This window comes from Miscanthus floridulus, chromosome 7 (genome assembly GCF_019320115.1).
Source record: "Miscanthus floridulus cultivar M001 chromosome 7, ASM1932011v1, whole genome shotgun sequence".
Classification (NCBI taxonomy): Eukaryota; Viridiplantae; Streptophyta; class Magnoliopsida; order Poales; family Poaceae; genus Miscanthus; species Miscanthus floridulus.
In genome coordinates this window covers 87,659,760-87,678,147 of record NC_089586.1, presented here as the reverse complement: position 1 = coordinate 87,678,147, position 18,388 = coordinate 87,659,760, and the positions used below count along the sequence as shown (strand labels likewise).

The window sequence follows — 18,388 nt, the reverse complement described above, 5'->3', positions numbered from 1 at the left end:
CTCCACTCGGACTTACCCGATAACAGCTCACCGGAAATGCCGTCGCTCGCGCCCACCGAGGGTAGCGTGGCATCTTCCACCCCTCCTTCCGAGCGAAAAGGAAGCGCGAGGGATCGAACAAAAAGTCAGGAGAATCCCTGACGGCCCTCTTGCTCCGCGCAGAGGCTAAGGGACTCTTCCTGCAAAACATTGCCGAGGCCCAGCGACTTGGGCTCGCACACGAGGGGGCTCGGCAATACAAACCCTCCTTCCGAGCGAAAAGGAAGCGCGAGGGTCGTTCAAAAAGCCGGGAGAACTCCTGACGGCCCTCTTGCTCCGCACAGAGGCTAGGGAGCTCCTTCCGCAAAAGACGCCGAGACCCCGCGACCTAGGCTCGCACCCGAGGGGGCCTCGGCCGACAGACCCTCACGCGCGAGGGGCGAACCAAAAGCCAGGGGGACCTCTGACCGCTCTCTCGCTCCGTGCGAGAGACTCGGGGGCTCCTCCTGCAACTTTGCCGAGACCCAGCGGCTCAGGCTCGCACACGAGTGGGCTCGGCAAACAGCCCCCGTCCGAGCGAAAAGGACGTGAGGGAGACGGACAAAAAAGCCGGGAAGACCCCTGACGGCCCTCTCGCTCCAGGCGGAGGCTAAGGGGCTCTTCCCGTAGCATCGTCGAGGCCCTGCGATCCGAACTCGCACCCACGGGCCCGGCAAACACAATGTAAACTCCTCACTCGAAAGAGAAAAAGCCCCTGAAGAAGTGAAATCACTCCTCCAGGGCCTCGGGGGCTACACCCGGCGGGTGCGCTCGCGCGCACCCACCAAAACCTCGAGTACGAAACACCATCCCGACAGGAACTATCAAGGGCCGATTCTCGTCAGAACCTCAGGGGGAGTGCCTCCACTCCCCCCAAGGCTCGGGGGCTACTGTCGGATACCGTGAGAAGGGGTACCCTAAGCAAGATCCAAAAAACGACTGCTTAGACTTCGTAAAAATCGAAACCAGCTAAACGCTGCTGGCCTCGGCCGATTCTCCGACTCGCCCGAGGCCCCATCGCCGAGGTCTGCAATTCTCCGACTCGCCCGAGGCCCCCTCGCCGCTGACCTCGGGCGACCCCCTACCAAAGGCCTCGGCCGACCCCCTCTCTCGTCGCAGGCCTCGGCCGGGCCACCGATCCCTCCGTCTCGCGCGAGGCGGGCTCGGCAGCACTCCGCTGCCTCTTCCTCCTCCCGTCCCTCTGACAAAACGCCGTGTCGCATTAACTCAGCCGACTGCTGCCCCTGACACCAGCCGCATGCTCGGCACAGTACCGCAGAGCGACTGACGGGACAGGAGGCAGGACTGGGTAGGGGTTACCCGCCACTGTACTAACCACCGTGACGCCCATGCCTCACTATGCTGCCAGCTCCTGCTCCGAGGACAATGCAGCGTGGGGAGCCACATCTGGGCTACTGTGGCCTCGGTAATCAGTACCCAGGGCTAATAGCTCCCCCCAAGGCCTCGACAGTTTGCTTCACGGGCTCGGCAGCCTGAGGGTCCATGACCACCGAGCCCCCCACGATGGCTCGGCCTCGGCATCTGCAGAGCCACTGCTCCCTACGACGTCATTACACGGCAACCAGCACGTCGCCCGCCATGTCCTGCATCAAGCCGTACTGGAGCCCCACGACGCATAAGACCGAGTATGACCCGCATGTCACTTCCGCACGTCCCATCGAGGCGCTCAACCACTCCGACAAACCACACGACGGCACAGTACAGCGAAGTGGCAGACCAGACGTCCGTCACGTCAGCACCCTGCCATCCACGACGGGACTGTGCAGGGATTACCGGCTACTGTGCTGCCTAAACTCCTGCACCAAGGACGAACACAACGTGGGAGTCAGAACCGGGTTCCTGTGACCTCGGGACCAGCGAACCGACCGCTCCGCCCCGCTCGAGACCCCCAATAGGCCTCGGACGAACTAACCGAGTTCCGCCTCGCCCGAGGCTCCCGGTAGGGCCTCGGGCGAACTGGTCATGCTCCGCCTCGCCCGAGGCTGGGCTCGTCCCGCAACCTCGTCGCCTCCGTCTCAAAAGTCACTCTGGCAGGCTATCGCATCCAATTAATGCGCCCAGCTGCCCCCACTACGTAAGCCACGATCGGCAGTACGCCGCGACAGGAGCAACAGGACAACGGTCAAATCGTCTTTTTACCATCCATTACTGACAATACATGGTACCGTAGCCTGTAGACGCACGTTTCGCACTGTTCCGCCTAAATCAACTATCGACGATGGCCGCCCAGACCTCACATTGCCACCTGCTAAAGGCCTCGGCACAGCAGGCCTCAGCATAGTGGGTCTCGGCCTCAGCGCACCAGGTCTCGGCACAGCCTACTACAGCAGCCACCAGACCTCGACACTTCACCAAGTCAACAAAAGTACAAGAGCGCAGCATGTCGTCAGCCTTGAAGACCATACCGACTAGACATCGACGGGAACTCCCACGACGCCATACTGCTCCAGGAAGCGGAATACGTCAGCAAATAGTAGCCTTCTCATGTACCTCTCGCTTCCTCCTTGTAACTATAAAAGGAGGTAGTCAGGGCCATTTCTGGGGGGACGGGCAGAAGGACGAACACACCGATAGAACTAGACACCTCTACGCTGCTTGAGAACAACAGTCTCAAGCAGCCCGCACCACCCTCGCCGAGACCTGGGGCTATCCCCCCTCTCTCACCTAGCTTGTAACCCCCTACTACAAGCACTCCGGTGCAAGGAATACAAGATCGATCTCTCAGACTGGACGTAGGGCCTCGATTGCCCGAACCAGTATAAACCTTGTGTCTCTTTGCATCACCATCCGGGATTAGGGGCACGCAGCACAAATTCACTCGCCGGTTGAGGGACCCCCGGTTCCAAAACACCGACAGATTGGTTAACAATTGAAAAGAGAATTGAGAATAAGCTTAGTGGCTGGAAAGGAAAGATGCTTTCGGTGGGTGGTCGCTTGGTATTAATAAACTCGGTGCTTTCAAGCTTACCGATGTTTATGCTATCTTTTTTCGAGATTCCGAAGGGGGTTTTAGAAAAGATTGACTGCTTTAGGTCAAGATTCTATTGGCAAGGCGACCAACACAAACGTAAGTTTAGATTGGCTAGATGGGAATTTATGTGCCAACCAAAACTCCAAGGAGGCTTAGGAATACAGAATCTGGATATACAGAATAAGTGTTTGCTGAGCAAATGGTTGTTCAAGTTGCTAAATGAGGAGGGTCTGTGGCAAGAACTGTTGAGAAATAAATATTTAAAAGACAAACCACTTGGGTGTTGCACAAAAAAACCAACGGATTCTCATTTTTGGAAATGCCTAATGAAGGTTAAAGATACTTTTTTGAGCCTCGGTACCTTTAAGGTGAAAGACGGATCTCAAACTAGATTTTGGTTTGATACTTGGTTGGGGAACAAATCATTAAAAGATAAATTTCCTGCGTTGTTCAATATTGTGAGAAGGAAACATGACTCTGTAGCATCAGTACTTGCATCAGCCCCGCTTAATATTTCCTTCCGCCGTAATCTGGTTGGTAGAAATTTGTGGGATTGGCTTAGAATTGTTGCTTCATTACAAGATTTGAACTTACAGGGGGGAAAGGAACAAGTTTATCTGGTCTTTGCATTCATCAGGCATTTTTTCTGTAAAATCTATGTATGCTGCGTTAATTAATAACGGGGTCAGGGTGTCCCAAGATTTATGGCAAATTAAAATACCATCAAGAATAAAAATTTTCTTGTGGTACTTAAAGAGAGGTGTTATTTTGACTAAGGACAATCTTGCTAGACGTAACTAGAATGGTGATAAGAGTTGTTGTTTTTGCCATTATCCAGAAACAATTCAACACATCTTCTTTCAATGCTATCATGCTAGATTCTTATGGCGCGCTGTACATTTAATGTTTGGCTTATCTCCACCTCTTAGTATTGATGATTTATTTGCAAATTGGTCTAAGGGAGGGAGTAAAAGACATAATTCGTTGTTATTAACCGCAGCAACAACATTATGTTGGACAATATGGATAACAAGAAATGAGGTAGTTTTTGACAAATGTAAACCAAAAACCTTTTTACAAGTGTTATTCAGGGGAACTTATTGGCTAAGACAATGGGCCGGACTGCAGCGGCATGACGACACACGACAACAGCTCCTTCTTGCTGGTCAACGTTTGGAGACAGCCGCTCTGCATTTTTTTAGTTCCAATGGATGATTGTCAAATAGGTTTATTGGTCTGTCTTAGTCTGGACTTTCTTTTATTGGTTGTTTTCTTAGTTTGTGGCTGTGAGGTGCCAAGAATTGTCCTTTGAATATTGGTTATAAACCAAAATCTTGTAATAATTGGCCTGATTCTACCGCGAGGTAGATGAAGCCGGGTATGAAATATCCTTTATCTAAAAAAATAACATAAGATGGCGCACATAACAGGAAACAAAACTTGATGTGAATCAATATATTACTACCTCTGTCCGTGAAAGGAACTAACTATGGTATACGTGTCAGTTAAAGTGCTTCACGTTTGACCATATTTCTAGTAAATAGTATTCACATTTATAACTCCAAATTAATTTATTATAAAAATATATTTCGTAATTAATCTAATGATGTTTATTTGATATTATAAATATTTATATTTTTTAACTATAATTGGTCAAACTTGAAGTACTAAACCATGGCACTGTTCCAGAATTGCATTCTTTTGCGGACGGAGGGGGTAGAATATGCCACAAAATTAAAGGAGTCACTAATTTATTAATCATCAAAACTGGGGAACAGTTTTTTTTAGAAGAATTATGATAACATAACATTCGACAATCTCAATAACATGTAATGGCAAAATTTACCATAAAATTAAACAAAACATATAAGGAAGCCAAATAGTCATTTATTATATATAGGATGTAATAGTGCAAGGAGAAGAACTTCTCATCTGCAAGTTACAACAAGCACATTTCCATCCTGAGCTAGTCCACATGAATGTCATTACAAGATTGATATTCAACTACAGAATTTACTAATCAACTGTTAAGAGGAAGTAGATATTGCAGGTTAATTATTTTTCCGAAGAAAGTAATAAAGATATATACCCACATGGTAAACATGGAGAAAAGGAAAAGGTATATCCACAGTTTGCATAAATCCACCTAGTAAGCAGTGAATAATATATAGAGCACGCAATGATCAGATCGTGAAATGAAAAATCTTACCAGGCTTAAGATCACGATGAATGATCCCATGTGCATGCAGGCATTCCATAGCTCGGGCAATGTCCAATGCAAACCCCACTGCTACACGAGGCTCAAGGCTCCTAGGTCGGAGACTGCTTGCACAATGAGCCCCACTAGTAGCTCTGTCACTACCACCATGACAGGTTCTAGGCAGGCCCCGATAAACTGTGAAACAAGCAGGCGTAGTTTTCAATAAACAAATGCATTAAAAACCTCCTCTTCCTCTTGGTCATCTCCTTGAGGAAAGAATCAACATGAATCTGCAAAAGTAGACCTTGACCAGGTTCTCGTTGTCGGTACAGAAAGTGACCAACTAGTGAATATTTGTAGTTTTACTGTACGTTGTGATGGGAGCTGGCCTAGCACTCAATGACATAGGATTTATACTGGTTCGGGCAACGTGCCCTACGTCTAGTCGGGGTCGGTCGGTGACTTTATTCCTGAGCCCAGGTGCACGATGTTTACGGTGGGGTTACAAACGAGAGAGAGAAAGATATGGTGTACAAGAGGTCCAGTCGGCTCCGACCGGAAGGGTCGAGAGTGACAGAAACTTTGCTACGAGCTAGGTATTCGAGCGTGTGCTTGAGGGGTTGTGAGCTATCGATCTAGTGAGTCTGAACTTAAAGAAGTCGACCTCTCTTATTGGAGGGAGCGCATCCCCTTTTATAGATAAAGGGGATGTCTTTACAGGTGAGAGGAAGAGAGTACGAATGTTTCTAAGCCTTGTTGCCCACGCCGACGAGGGTAGTGATGATGGTAGGCGCCCACAATATTGTTGATGTCACTGTAGAATATCAGGTGCACATGGGAGGTTGCGTTGGCTTCTTCAGGAAGGGTGGATGTCAGTACCTGCAAAATACTATTGTTATGTGAGGAGTCCTTACCACGAGTACCAGGTATGGTGAACCCTGGAGCCCACTATTGATGCCTAGAGGCATGGGGGCTCTTTGCCATATGGGAGCTCAATGGCACATACAATACTGTAGCCACAAATGTCGGCGCCTACAATACTGTTTGTGTCAGGGCGGTAGTGGAGCACTGTTCCCGTAGGCGTACAGGGTATGGTCCCGGTATCGTGGTTTGACTTGTGCGCTGCCTTCTCCGTTCGCCCATGGTTCCTTCCGAGCGGGCGTCCCCGGTCGGATGGCCCCAGTCAGCTCTAGCCGCGCCAGTCGGAGAAGAGCTATAAACAGGCTTCCTATGGGGTCCCCGGTCGGAGACGCGGGGTCGGAGTAGGAAGCAGTGTTCTTACGTACCCCGATCGGAGAGACACGGGGTCGAAGTCGGAAGTAGGGCTCGGGGCAGGCCTTCCGATCGGAGAGGCCATTCGGAGGCGGCTGGAGCCTGGAGTGAGTGCTCCGGTTGGACAGGTGGGCCGAAGAAGTTGATGAACGGGTGTCGCTCTTCTTGGGCCAGACCTTCCGGTCGGCTACTGGGCCGTCCCTTTGCCCTGTTTGTTTTTTAGACTCTTGGGTTGAGCCTTGGTGTGCAAGCCGGTACCCGAGGGACCCCGGGTTTATGAACCCGACAGGAGCCCCCGAGCCCTTGGGCGATTCAGGTAGAATCGTCCGGGGGATTTTTTTTGTCTTGCTGGTGGGTGCGCGCGAGCGCACCTGCGGGTGTAGCCCCTGAGCCCCCGGGCGGTTCGGGCCAAACCGGTCGAGGGGGTTTTCTGCATTGCCAGCGGGGGAGGTTTTTTGTTCGGTGGGTGCGTGCGAGCGCACCCACGGGTGTAGCCCCCGAGCCCCCGAGTGGTTCGGGCAGAACCGTCTAGGGGGTGTTTGGAGCGTGTGTGCGTGTTTTTAGTCTAAGATGGATTTTTGTTTAACCACGGCGTCGTTGTGCAGCCGAGGCATTTTTAGGCGCGGGGATTGGATCGAGACAGAACTTACTGATCCCGGCGTCGGTGCGCGCCGGGGATTGGGCGAGGAAGTTTAGTTTAAGAAAAAACCTGGCGTCGGTGCGCGCCATGAATGGAGACAACTTAGTTTGGATGCGACAGGGCTCGCTGATCTTTGGCGTCGATGCACGCCGTGGGATCGGGTGAGGCAGAGTCGCGAGTAGACCCAGGCGTCGGTGCGCGCCGTGGGATCGAGAGAGTTAGTTTTTGTTAGTTTTAGTTAATGAAGCCGTTACGCGAGTTTGGAGTCGCGGTCCCAAGAGCCGTAGCCAGATGTCGCTGATCCTGTCGATGCGAGTTCGGAGTCATGGTCCCACGATTTCTTTGGAGCACGGTCAGAAGTGAAGCCATTACAAAGACGTTGTTAGTTAAGTTAAAGATCGGACGAGGCGGTGCTCATGGATCCTAGCGTCGGTGCGTGCCATGGGACCGGGCGAGTCGTAGTGGTTGATCTGGCGAGTTCGAGGTCGCTGTCCTTGGCGTTTTTCTTGAGCCCCTGAGCCCTATCGGGCCTTCATGGGGGTCGATGTGAGTATTGTGCGTTACCCCATCCAGTTCCCCACAACCGGAGGGGCTGAGTTTCGTCGCCTGTCTCGATCGCTCGGGCTCGAAGACTAGTTCGGTGAGCTCGCTAACGGGTGTGATCGAGTGGAATCTGGGTCCGTCGTTCGTGATGAGGTCGGCATAGCCCTCTTGTGACATTCCACTACTCCTTTACCTGCAACCCGACAGATGCCTAGGTAGTTCCGGAGACCGACCCGGGTGGCCTAACGGCCTCCCCTTCGATGGAAATTCTATGGGCCTGGCGAGAGGTTCAGGATCGAACGAGAAGGTTGAGATGACCCGGTCTACCGGACCAGGCTAGGGCCGCACGGTGCTCATCTATGGTTTTCTCCCCTGGCTCTGTTTGGTTGCTCATGTCGAATGAGGCAAACCGCCGCTTCGTGACGCAACACGGAGCGTTGTGGTGCATTTCGCTGCACGTGCGATGCTTAGTTCCTGAGCCCCCGGGCGGTTCATGCCCTAACCGTCCGGGGGGTTCAGGCGTATGAGATGAATGCACATATGGATGTATGAATGATTTGTAAAGAAATAGAGGGGGTTTTTGTAATGTTTACCTTGACAATTGGAGTGACGGGGCTCGGAGAGCTTCAATCGAAAATGTTTGACTAGGACCCATGCTCGTCGTTCGAGACGGAGTCGGCATGGCCTGCATGAGGCATCCCTTTGCTCCTTACCTGTCGCCTGGTGTCCCTCCTAGGTGATTAGATCGACTCAGGGAGGTCCAGTGGTCTCTTCTGGCAGAGATTTCTCGCTCTCTCTTCCTTCTTTCTCACTGAGAATGCATGTATGCTGTGGTGGTTCCTAAGTGAGAGGGAGAGTGAGCGAGGGGGAGGTCTTACGAATCCTTTTGCGAACCTGGAGCGTGATGTTGGACTGGAGGTGACGCTAGATCTGGTCTGTGAGGCCTCCTTCGGGATGGAGCCGTGTGTAGACTCTCTGGTGGATCTTTACCGGGCGAGCCTCGTCGGAGGGGAGGTTACTCACGACTGTGTCGGTGGAGGGTTCCGTGCCTACAACTGCTCAAGTTGGCCAGTTCATAAAGTTTGATGAGATTTCTTTCAGCCATGGCGACCTTACCACGGTAGCGGTACCCCCACTCAAGAACTGCCTCGACTGCATAAGAAGGTCAGGAGCTCCATGTTCTTCTGCTGAGCATCTATAGGTGCGACGCCCTTGGGGTACCTGTTGCGTTTTGTCGAAGTTTTGAAGGAGCGGAACCGAGCGATTTCTGGCATTCAGGCGAAGTTGTCGAGTGGCCACAGTAGTTTTTGTAATAGTAGAAAATGTAATAGTTAAGTTTTGTGGGTAAGTCCCCGTGTACATAGTTTGTTTGTATCAATGAATACAACCGTACTGCCCCTGTGATGAAACCACCATATCTGTTTCCTTGTTTTTGTCCTAGCATAACCTTTGTTTTTATCCTTTCTTTCTCGTACCTGCCCGTTTGTTTCGTAGGCTGCAACTTTGTGAGCCCAAGGTGTGGCCCGCGAGGCTCGGCCAGTCGTAACCATAGGAAAAGGCGGGGTGCGATCAGTTTGGGAGTAAGAACAGGGTTACGTAGGGTAGTTAAAGGAATGGAATGTGTTTCCATTCGGGGAGAAAGTTGTATACCATGTGATAGTAAAGAGAAAGGGAGGTAATACTCAATATTTGTACATTTATGGAGCCCCCGAGCGACCTGGGTTGAAAGTGTTCGGGCAGGGGCGCTCTTACAGGAGCATGTGCTTTAACCGAAAGTGTTTAGACCAAATTTAAGGAAAAAACAACGTAGCTGTTCAATGTTCCAAGTGTTGTTGAGAACATTGCTGTTGTTGTCCTCTAGTCGGTAGGTGCCCGGTCGGATTACTTCGGTTACCGTATAGGGTCCTTCCCAGGGTGGAGAGAGCTTGTGTTTTTCCTTCGTCGATTGGGTCCTTCGGAGCACGAGATCACTGACTTCGAGAATCCTTCCTCTGATCTTCCTTTCATGGTACCTGTGGAGGGTTTGTTCATAGCGAGCAGAGTGGATGATGGTTGTCTCGCGGGCCTCTTCGAGTAGGTTGACTACGTCTTGTTGAGCCACCATGGCTTGGTCGCGGTCGAAAGCTTTTACTCTTGGTGCGCCGTGGTCGAGGTCGGAGGGCAACACGACTTCCACTCCGTAGGCCAGGAAGAAAGGTGTGAATCACATGGATCGGTTTGGGGTCGGTCTTAGGCTCCAGAGGATCACTGGGACCTCTGCAACCCATCACCCGGCGTGTTTGTTGAGTCGGTCGAAGATGCGCGACTTGAGTCCTTGGAGGACCATGCCGTTGGCGCGTTTGACCTGACCGTTAGTTCGTTGATGTCCAACCAAAGCCCAATCGATTCTGATGCCGTATCCATTGCTGAAGTCTAGGAACTTCTTCCCAGTGAAGTTAGTCCCATGGTCAGTGATAATACAGTTAGGAACGCCGAATCGATAGATGATGTCGAGGAAGAATTTGACCGCCTCTTCCGAGCGGAGATTGGTGATGGGCTTGGCCTCTATCCATTTGGTAAACTTGTCGACTACTACGAGTAGGTGAGTAAAACTGCCTGGGCCTTTCTTGAGGGGTCCTACCATGTCGAGGCCCCAGACCACGAATGGCCATGTGATTGGGATGGTTTGGAGCTCTTGCGCCGGTAAATGGGTTTGCCGAGCGTAGAACTGGCATCCTTCACACCAGCGGACGACCTCCTCTGCATCTCGTAGCATGGTGGGCCAGTAAAAACCTTGGCGAAAGGTTTTTCCGACCAGGGACCTTGGGGCCGCATGATGCCCGTAGATCCCGGCATGGACCTCGAGGAGGATCTGTTTTCCCTGGCTGGCGGGAATGCACTTCATGAGCACTCCTGACAGACTCCGTTTGTAGAGTTCGTTACCGAGCACGACGAAGGTCTTAGCGCGTCGAGTGATTTGTCGGGCTTCAGTTCTTTCAGGTGGGAGAACCTCCTCGAGGAGGTAGGCAAGTAGTGGTACTCGCCAGTCGGTTTGATCGAGTGCCAATACAACGATGTTCGCGGGTGATGTCGTTATAGAGGTACTGGGATCAGAGCCCCCGAGCGCCGGCTGGCCATCGGGGTGTGTCTGGGTTGGACCTTCCAGGATGTGGGCGGACGGCTTGTGGACGTCGTTGATGAAGACTCCGCTCGGGGACGGATCCTGCCTGGCGGCTAGTTTTGTGAGGAAATCAGCGGCGTCGTTGTCCCTTCGTGGGACGTGATGCAGTTCGATTCCCTAGAATTTGTCCTCGAGCTTACGCACCTCTTGGCAGTATGTTGTCATGAGGGGCTTTTGCAGGAGGACTCCTTCATGACCTGATCAACGACTAGTTCCGAGTCGCCGCGGACGTAGAGTCGCGTAGCACCGAGCTCGATGGCGATGCGTAGTCCATTGATAAGGGCCTCGTATTCTGTGGCATTGTTTGAAGCCAAAAAGTGGAGGCGGATGGCGTAGCAGAGCTTACTCCCATATGGGGAGATCCGAACCATTCCAGCCCCCAAGCCGGGCGCCATTACGGACCCATCGATGTACATTGTCCAATACTCGTGGGAGACGTCTGGGGCTAGTAACTGGACCTCCGTCCATTCGGCGACAAAATCTGTGAGAGCCTGAGACTTAATTGTGGTGCGGGGGGTATACCTGATGTCATGGCCCATGAGTTCAAGGGCCCACTTAGAGATTTGTCCCACGATGTCGCGGTTGCGGATAATGTCTTCGAGTGGGTATGAAGTGACGACTGTGACTTCGTGGTCGGTGAAGTAGTGTAGGAGCTTCCTAGTGGCCATTAGCATGGCGTATAGGAGTTTTTGCACCTGGGGGTACCAGACCTTGGGGTCGGTGAGTACTTCTCTGACGAAGTATACGGGTCGCTGTACCTTGAGCTGGTGTCTCGGTTCCTCCCTTTCGACGACCAGGGCAGCACTCACCACATGGTTACTTGCCGCGACATAAAGGGGGAGGGGTTCTCCCCATTCGGGAGCGACGAGGATTGGGGTTGATGTCAGGGATGTTTTGAGGCTTTCGAGAGCCTACTAGGCTTCCTCAGTCCAGACGAAGGCATCCATCTTTTTGAGGAGCTTATAAAGTGGCATCCCCCATTTGCCGAGCCGTGAGATAAAGCGACTAAGGGCCGCCAGGCAGCCGATGAGCCTTTGTACGCCTTTTACGTTGCGTATGGGGCCCATGTTGGAGATGGCTGTGATCTTTTCGGGGTTGGCCTCGATGTCGTGCTTGGATATGATGTATCCAAGCAGCTTTCTCCTTAGAACCCCGAAAACACATTTTTCTGGATTTAGCTTGATGTTGAACCTTCGGAGGTTCGCGAACGTTGTGGCCAAGTTTGCGATCAGGTCGTAAGCTCGAGCCGTTTTGACCACTATGTCATCAACATAGATGGCGATTGTTGGTTTAGGCCTTTCAGCCTGATCAGGCTAATTAGGCGGGTCGATTTGGTCGGTGAAGCATTGCTGCATGCACCTTTGGTAGGTGGCACCGGCGTTCTTCAGACTGAAAGGCATGGTCACGTAGCAGTACGAACCATACGGGGTGATAAACGAGGTCGCGAGCTGATTGGAATCTTTCATCGCGATCTAGTGATAGCCTGAGTAGGCATCCAGAAAGGAGAGGATCTCGCAACCCGAGGTGGAGTCAATTATCTGGTCTATGCGTGGTAAGGGAAAGTGATCCTTCGAACACGCTTTAGTAAATCTGGTGTAATCGACGTACATTCTCCACTTCCTGGTCTTCTTTTGGACAAGGACGGGATTGGTGAGCCAGTCGGAGTGGAAAACCTCCCTGATGAATCCGGCTGCCAGGAGCTTGGCGATCTCTTCGCCTATGGCCCTGCGCCTCTCATCGTCGAAACGACACAGGCGTTGCTTGGCAGGCCTTGAGCCCGGGATAAGGCGTAGCGCGTGCTCGACAACTTCCCGTGGTATCCTTGGCATGTTAGAAGGCTGCCATGTGAAGACATCGTGATTGTCGCGCAGGAAGTCAATGAGCTCGTATTCCTATTGGGCCGGGAGCTGGGTCCTGATTCGCACCATCTTGGCTGGGTCAGTGGGGTCGACACCCACCGTCTTGGTTTCCTTGAGCAGGCAGAAGGCCGTCGAGGAGGTTGGTTTGTTGTAGTCTGGGACTACTTGGGTTGACGACTCCCCGAGCTACAGGAGCTCGGATGAGTTGACGACCGCGGTGGCGAGCTCATAGTGCTCGTGGTCGCACTCGAAGGCGTGTGAGAAGGCACTACTCACGGTGATGACGCCGTTTGGTCCCAACATCTTTAGCTTGAGGTAGGTGTAGTTGGGGATCACCATGAATCTTGTGTAGCATGGCCGCCCCAAGATGGCGTGGTAGGACCTCGGAAAGTCTACCACTTTGAAGGTGAGGACCTCCGAGCAAAAGTTGGCCCGGCTACCGAACGTGACGAGCAGATCGATCTGTCCGAGCGGGTATGCCTGCGCTCCTGGGATTATCCCGTGGAATGGGGAGCCCGTCAGGTGGAGCTTCAATCGAGGGATGCGCATGGCATCGAGGGTGTTGACGTACAGGATGTTGAGGCCGCTGCCCCTGTCCATCAGCACTTTGGTGAGGCGCTTCTTACGGATGATGGGGTCAACAAGAAGTGGGTAGCGTCCCGGTCTCGCGACGTAGGAGGGATGGTCCCTCTGATCAAAGGTGATCGGGGATTCTGACTAGCTGAGAAAGGAGGGGACGGCCATTTCGGTGGCGCACGCCTCCTTGTAGCGTACCTTATGCTGGCGTTTGGACCAGATGGCGTCGGACCCGTCAAAGATCATGATGCACTCCTTAGGTTCAGGGAAACCATCCCCGTCCTTGCCTACCGCTAAGGATGAAAACGGAACGGAAATATCCCGAACCGAACCGCATCGTTTTCTATATTTAATCCGATTGAATCCGCATTTTCTTGTCCGACTTTACCGTTTTCGCTTTCGCATTTCAGATGTTTCGTATTTCAAATGTAAAAGTAGAAAACGGTTTAGACATTTTTTGACCCTTTTCTACTTTTCTACTTTTAATTTGAAATATTCCGAATTAAAAATTCGGTTTAAACCGAATTTGGCCAACTGCACAGGCCATACAGCCCAATTACAGGTTGTTCACCACGCAACTGCATTCTTTCTACTAGTAGCCAGCTGCCCTTTCTTATAGACGGTGTCCAGCCTCATCTCTCTTCACCTCACGAGATGGTGCTAAATGTCAGGAAACCAGCAACATCTACACGTAAGCCCACCTAGGCCATAGCCCATCAAGCTCATCGATTTAACCCCCACCTACAAAGTCAATCATTTGATAAGAAAAATCTGAATAAATCTTTAAAATAAAATACTACATCTATTCTAAAAAGATTAATAAAATTATTCTGACTCAGTTCAAGTTCATGTTTCTATAATATGCACTTGTTAATTATTATATGCACTTGAACTTGATCATGTATGCACTTAGTCATGCACTTGGTCTATGGGTCGGTATTCCATATTGAGTTTTCGTATATCGACCGTGTTCGACATAAATCCGCTTGAATTGGTTCGTTTTCGAAATTCTTGATAATTCATAAGTTCGCATTCGTTTTCATGTCCGGTTTTACCATTTTTGTTTTCGTTTTCGTATTTCAAATGTAAAAGTAGAAAACAATTTAGGAGTTTTTCAACCGTTTCCATCCTTACCTGCTGCGCCACCCCTCTTGGCTACCGGCTCCTTGCCGTCTCCCTTCTTTGGCACGCCGGCCTATTGGAGGAAACGTTTGAGTAGCTCGCACTCCTTGTAGAGGTGTTTGACGGGATAGGCGTGATTGGGGCACGGACCATCCATGAGTTTGTTGAAGTGGTCAGGCAGTCCCTGTTGGGGCTGCCTGGGTGTGCGATCAGCCGTGGTGACCAATGCGGTGTCGTTCGACCGGCGCCGATCCTTTATGTTCTTCTTGCCCCTCTGAGTGGAGGGGCCTTCGTCTGGATCCGCGTGCTTGGGCTTGCCTTTGTCTCGGCCTCCGCTGAAGACCGCTCCAACCGCCTCCTCGCCAGAGGCATGGTTGGTGGCAACATCGAGCAGATCGTGGGTGGTACGGGGTTTTAGGCAGCCAAGCTTGTGGATCAGGGACTCGCAGTTTGTCCTAAAGAGGAATGCGCTGATGATGTCTGCGTCGACGACATCAGGGAGGGAGTTGCATCGTTGGGAAAACCTGCGGATGTAATCCCACAGGGACTCGCTGGGCTCCTGCTGGTAGCTCTTGAGGTCCCAGGAGTTTCCCGGGCGGACGTACGTCCCCTGGAAATTCCCGACAAAGACCCTCTTGAGGTCTTCCCAGTCGCGGATGCTGTCATGTGGAAGGAATTCGAGCCATGCCCAAACATGTTCCCCCACGCAAATGGGAAGATATTGGATGATGAAATAGTCATCATCCACTCCTCCGGCTCGACAGGCGAGCCAGAAGTCTTCGAGCCAAATGCCTAGGTTTGTCTCCCGGTGTATTTGGTGATGTTGGAGGGAGGCCGGAAACGCTGTGGGAACGGTGCTCTCCGGATGCGCCGGCTGAAGGCCCGTGGCCCCGGGCCCTTAGGGCTGGGGCTCCAGTCGTCCGGCTAGCGACCACACCTGGGACGCGTTTCACCGCTTCCCTCGATGGTTCGGCTGGGATTCGTGTCGCCTGCTGCCATATGTCGGACGTCGTTGCCATGTTGGGCCCGACGCCGATTGCTGATTACGCTACAAGCGTCCTGGTGCGGTCGGTGTGGAGCAGGCGCCCGGTTGGACTATGGCGCGGCTGCTGCACCCCGAGCCGAGCCTGACGGCTGCGGCGGCGAGCGAACGGATCGATCCGGCTGGCGTGCCCCCGTCCCCCTGGTGGGGAGAGAGGGCGCGGGTCGGAGTCACGATGCGGAGCTTTCCGCCTGTTGGACGGCGGCGGCCTCTACTAGAACCCGGAGGTTCCGGTAGACTACCCGCTCCTAAGGGTCGACGGTCTCGGGAACACCGCGGAGAAGCATTGCTGCAGCAGCGATATTCTGGCCGGCCTAGGCAAATTGTGGGACATCGTTCCCCTCATTCATGATGTCGTACTAGACCTGACAAGCGCGACGCCGGGCGCCACCTGCCGGGCCATGTGCATGGGGCGCAACGTGCCGCACCGACCGTGTCGGCGCAGGCGGCGGCTGGTTCTGCCGCCGTTGTCGTAATTCCTCGGCGTGTGCTTGTGCAGACGCGAATGCCTCCGCATGCGGGTCCGAAGGGGCGTGAGTTTGCGCGGACTCCGCAACCACCGGCGGCTGTCCTAGACCGTCCGCCATAGCGCATTCCCGAGACGGATGGTGGCGGGACGCCATGTCACCGATGCTGGAACCATCGCTCTCGCCCTCGTTGTCCGGGAGTTCGCGGGAAATGACAGGAGCGAAGCCTGCCATTCCTACGAATTCGGACGTGGGTGGGGATCATGCCGGCGCCCTTCGGAGCCCCTAAGCGCAAGCATCCGCAGAGGACGCGAGGCCGTAGGGGAACCGACCGTACGGTGTTTGTGGTGAAGTCCCCCCGGGTGATCGGTGGGAGGTAGTAAATAAAGGGCGAACAAAAGTACGCGTATTACTTACAGTGGGGTTTGAGCAGAGAGTTTGCTCGGAATGAAGCGCAGATGCCGCGTCGTCGAAGTCGCACGTCCCGGAGTCGATGGAGGACGTCCCTCCGATGGGTGCCGGGTCGCGAGCCTTCTCGCGGAGGTGGAGTACGCCGAGTCGGTCAGCGACGAAGTCTAGGCTTCCGAAGAGGAAGGCCTAGGATGGCTCGAAGATGGGTGGAACCTGCATCCCGGCGGGCGAGAGTGCGGGGAACTCCAGCGAGCTGAAGCGAATCATATCGCCCGAGCCCTCCACGGCGGGGGTGGCGGAAAAATGGGTCATCCGATGACCAAAAAGTGTTGAACGTACAACGTCTTCCCCACAGACGGCGCCAACTATCGGTGCAGAAAGTGACCAACTAGTGAATATTTGTAGTTTTGCTGTACGTTGTGATCGGATGTGGCATAGCACTCAATGACATAGGATTTATACTGGTTCGGGCAACGTGCCCTACGTCCAGTCGGGGTCGATCGGTGACTTTATTCCTGAGTCCAGGTGCATGAAGTTTGCAGTGGGGTTACAAACGAGAGGGAGAAAGATGTGGTGTATAAGAGGTCCGGTTGGCTCCGATCGGAGGGCCGAGAGTGACAGAAACTTTGCTACAAGCTAGGTATTCGAGCGTGTGCTTGAGGGGTTGTGAGCTATCGATCTAGTGAGTCTGAACTTGAAGAAGTCGACCTCTCTTGTTGGAGGGAGCGCATCCCCTTTTATAGATAAAGGGGATGGCTTTACAGGTGATAGGAAGAGAGTACGGATGTTTCTAAGCCTTGTTGCCCACGCCGACGAGGGTAGTGATGATGGTAGGCGCCCACAATACTGTTGATGTCACTGTAGAATGTCAGGTGCACATGGGAGGTTGCGTTGGCTTCTTCAGGAAGGGTGGATGTTGGTACCTGCAAAATACTATTGTTATGTGAGGAGTCCTTACCACGAGTACCAGGTATGGTGAACCCTGGAGCCCACTATTGATGCCCAGAGGCATGGGGGCTCTTTGCCGTATGGGAGCTCAATGGCGCCTACAATACTGTAGACACAAATGTCGACGCCTACAATACTGTTTGTGTCAGGGCGGTAGTGGAGCACTGTTCCCACAGGCGTATAGGGTATGGTCCCGGTATCGTGGTTTGACTTGTGCGCTGCCTTCTCCGTTCGCCCCTGGTTCCTTCCGAGCGGACGTCCCCGATCGGATGGCCCCAGTCGGCTCTGGCCGCGCCAGTCAGAGAAGAGCTGTAAATAGGCTTCCTATGGGGTCCCCGGTCGGAGACGCAGGGTCGGAGTAGGAAGCAGTGTTCTTACGTACCCCGGTCGGAGAGACACGGGGTCGGAGTCAGAAGTAGGGCTCGGGGCAGGCCTTCCGATCGGAGAGGCTGTTCAGAGGCGGCTGGAGCCTGGAGTGAGTGCTCCGGTTGGACAGGTGGGCCGAAGAAGTTGATGAGCGGGTGTCGCTCTTCTTGGGCTAGACCTTCCGGTCGGCTGCTGGGCCGTCCCTTTGCCCTGTTTGTTTTTTAGACTCTTGGGTTGAGCCTTGGCGTGGAAGCCGGTCCCCGAGGGACCCCGGGTTTATGAACCCGACACTTGTGCTGCACCCTTAACAGTATGGTCACCTGTCTCAAGAATCTCCCCTCCTTCTTGGCCATCTCCTCTGGAGTGCCCCCTTTGTGCACAATTTGCCCCGTTCGGCTTATCCAGAAACCGACTTGTTCTGCTTGTTTTTTTGAGCCGAAACAGTATTTTTCTCTCACAATAATTCAGCCAGAACAATGTTTTTCAGCCAGTTTCAGCCAAGTTTCAGCAAGCCGAACGGGGTAGCAACATTTTGGTTCTTATACCTGCCAACCCCAGCATCAAATAAGTGCTCGATTAGGAGAAATTTGATAAAATGAATCAGAAAATCGCAGATGATGGATCAAAAAGATGAGCCTTACTTCCCCTCATAGACCTTTGCATGTGCGCCCTCGCCTATGCGTGGCCCAACAAAGAGAAGCTTCGGATCGATAAGCCACTTGGGATCGATGGAGAGACTTTCCCCTCCATAGAACGCGGTACCAGATTCCAT

At 52.8% G+C, this 18,388-nt stretch overlaps 1 pseudogene; it reads right to left on the bottom strand.

Moving 5' to 3' along the window:
- LOC136463718 (serine/threonine-protein kinase STY13-like) overlaps positions 1-18,388 on the bottom strand; it is a 57,581-nt pseudogene extending 39,193 nt beyond the window's left edge.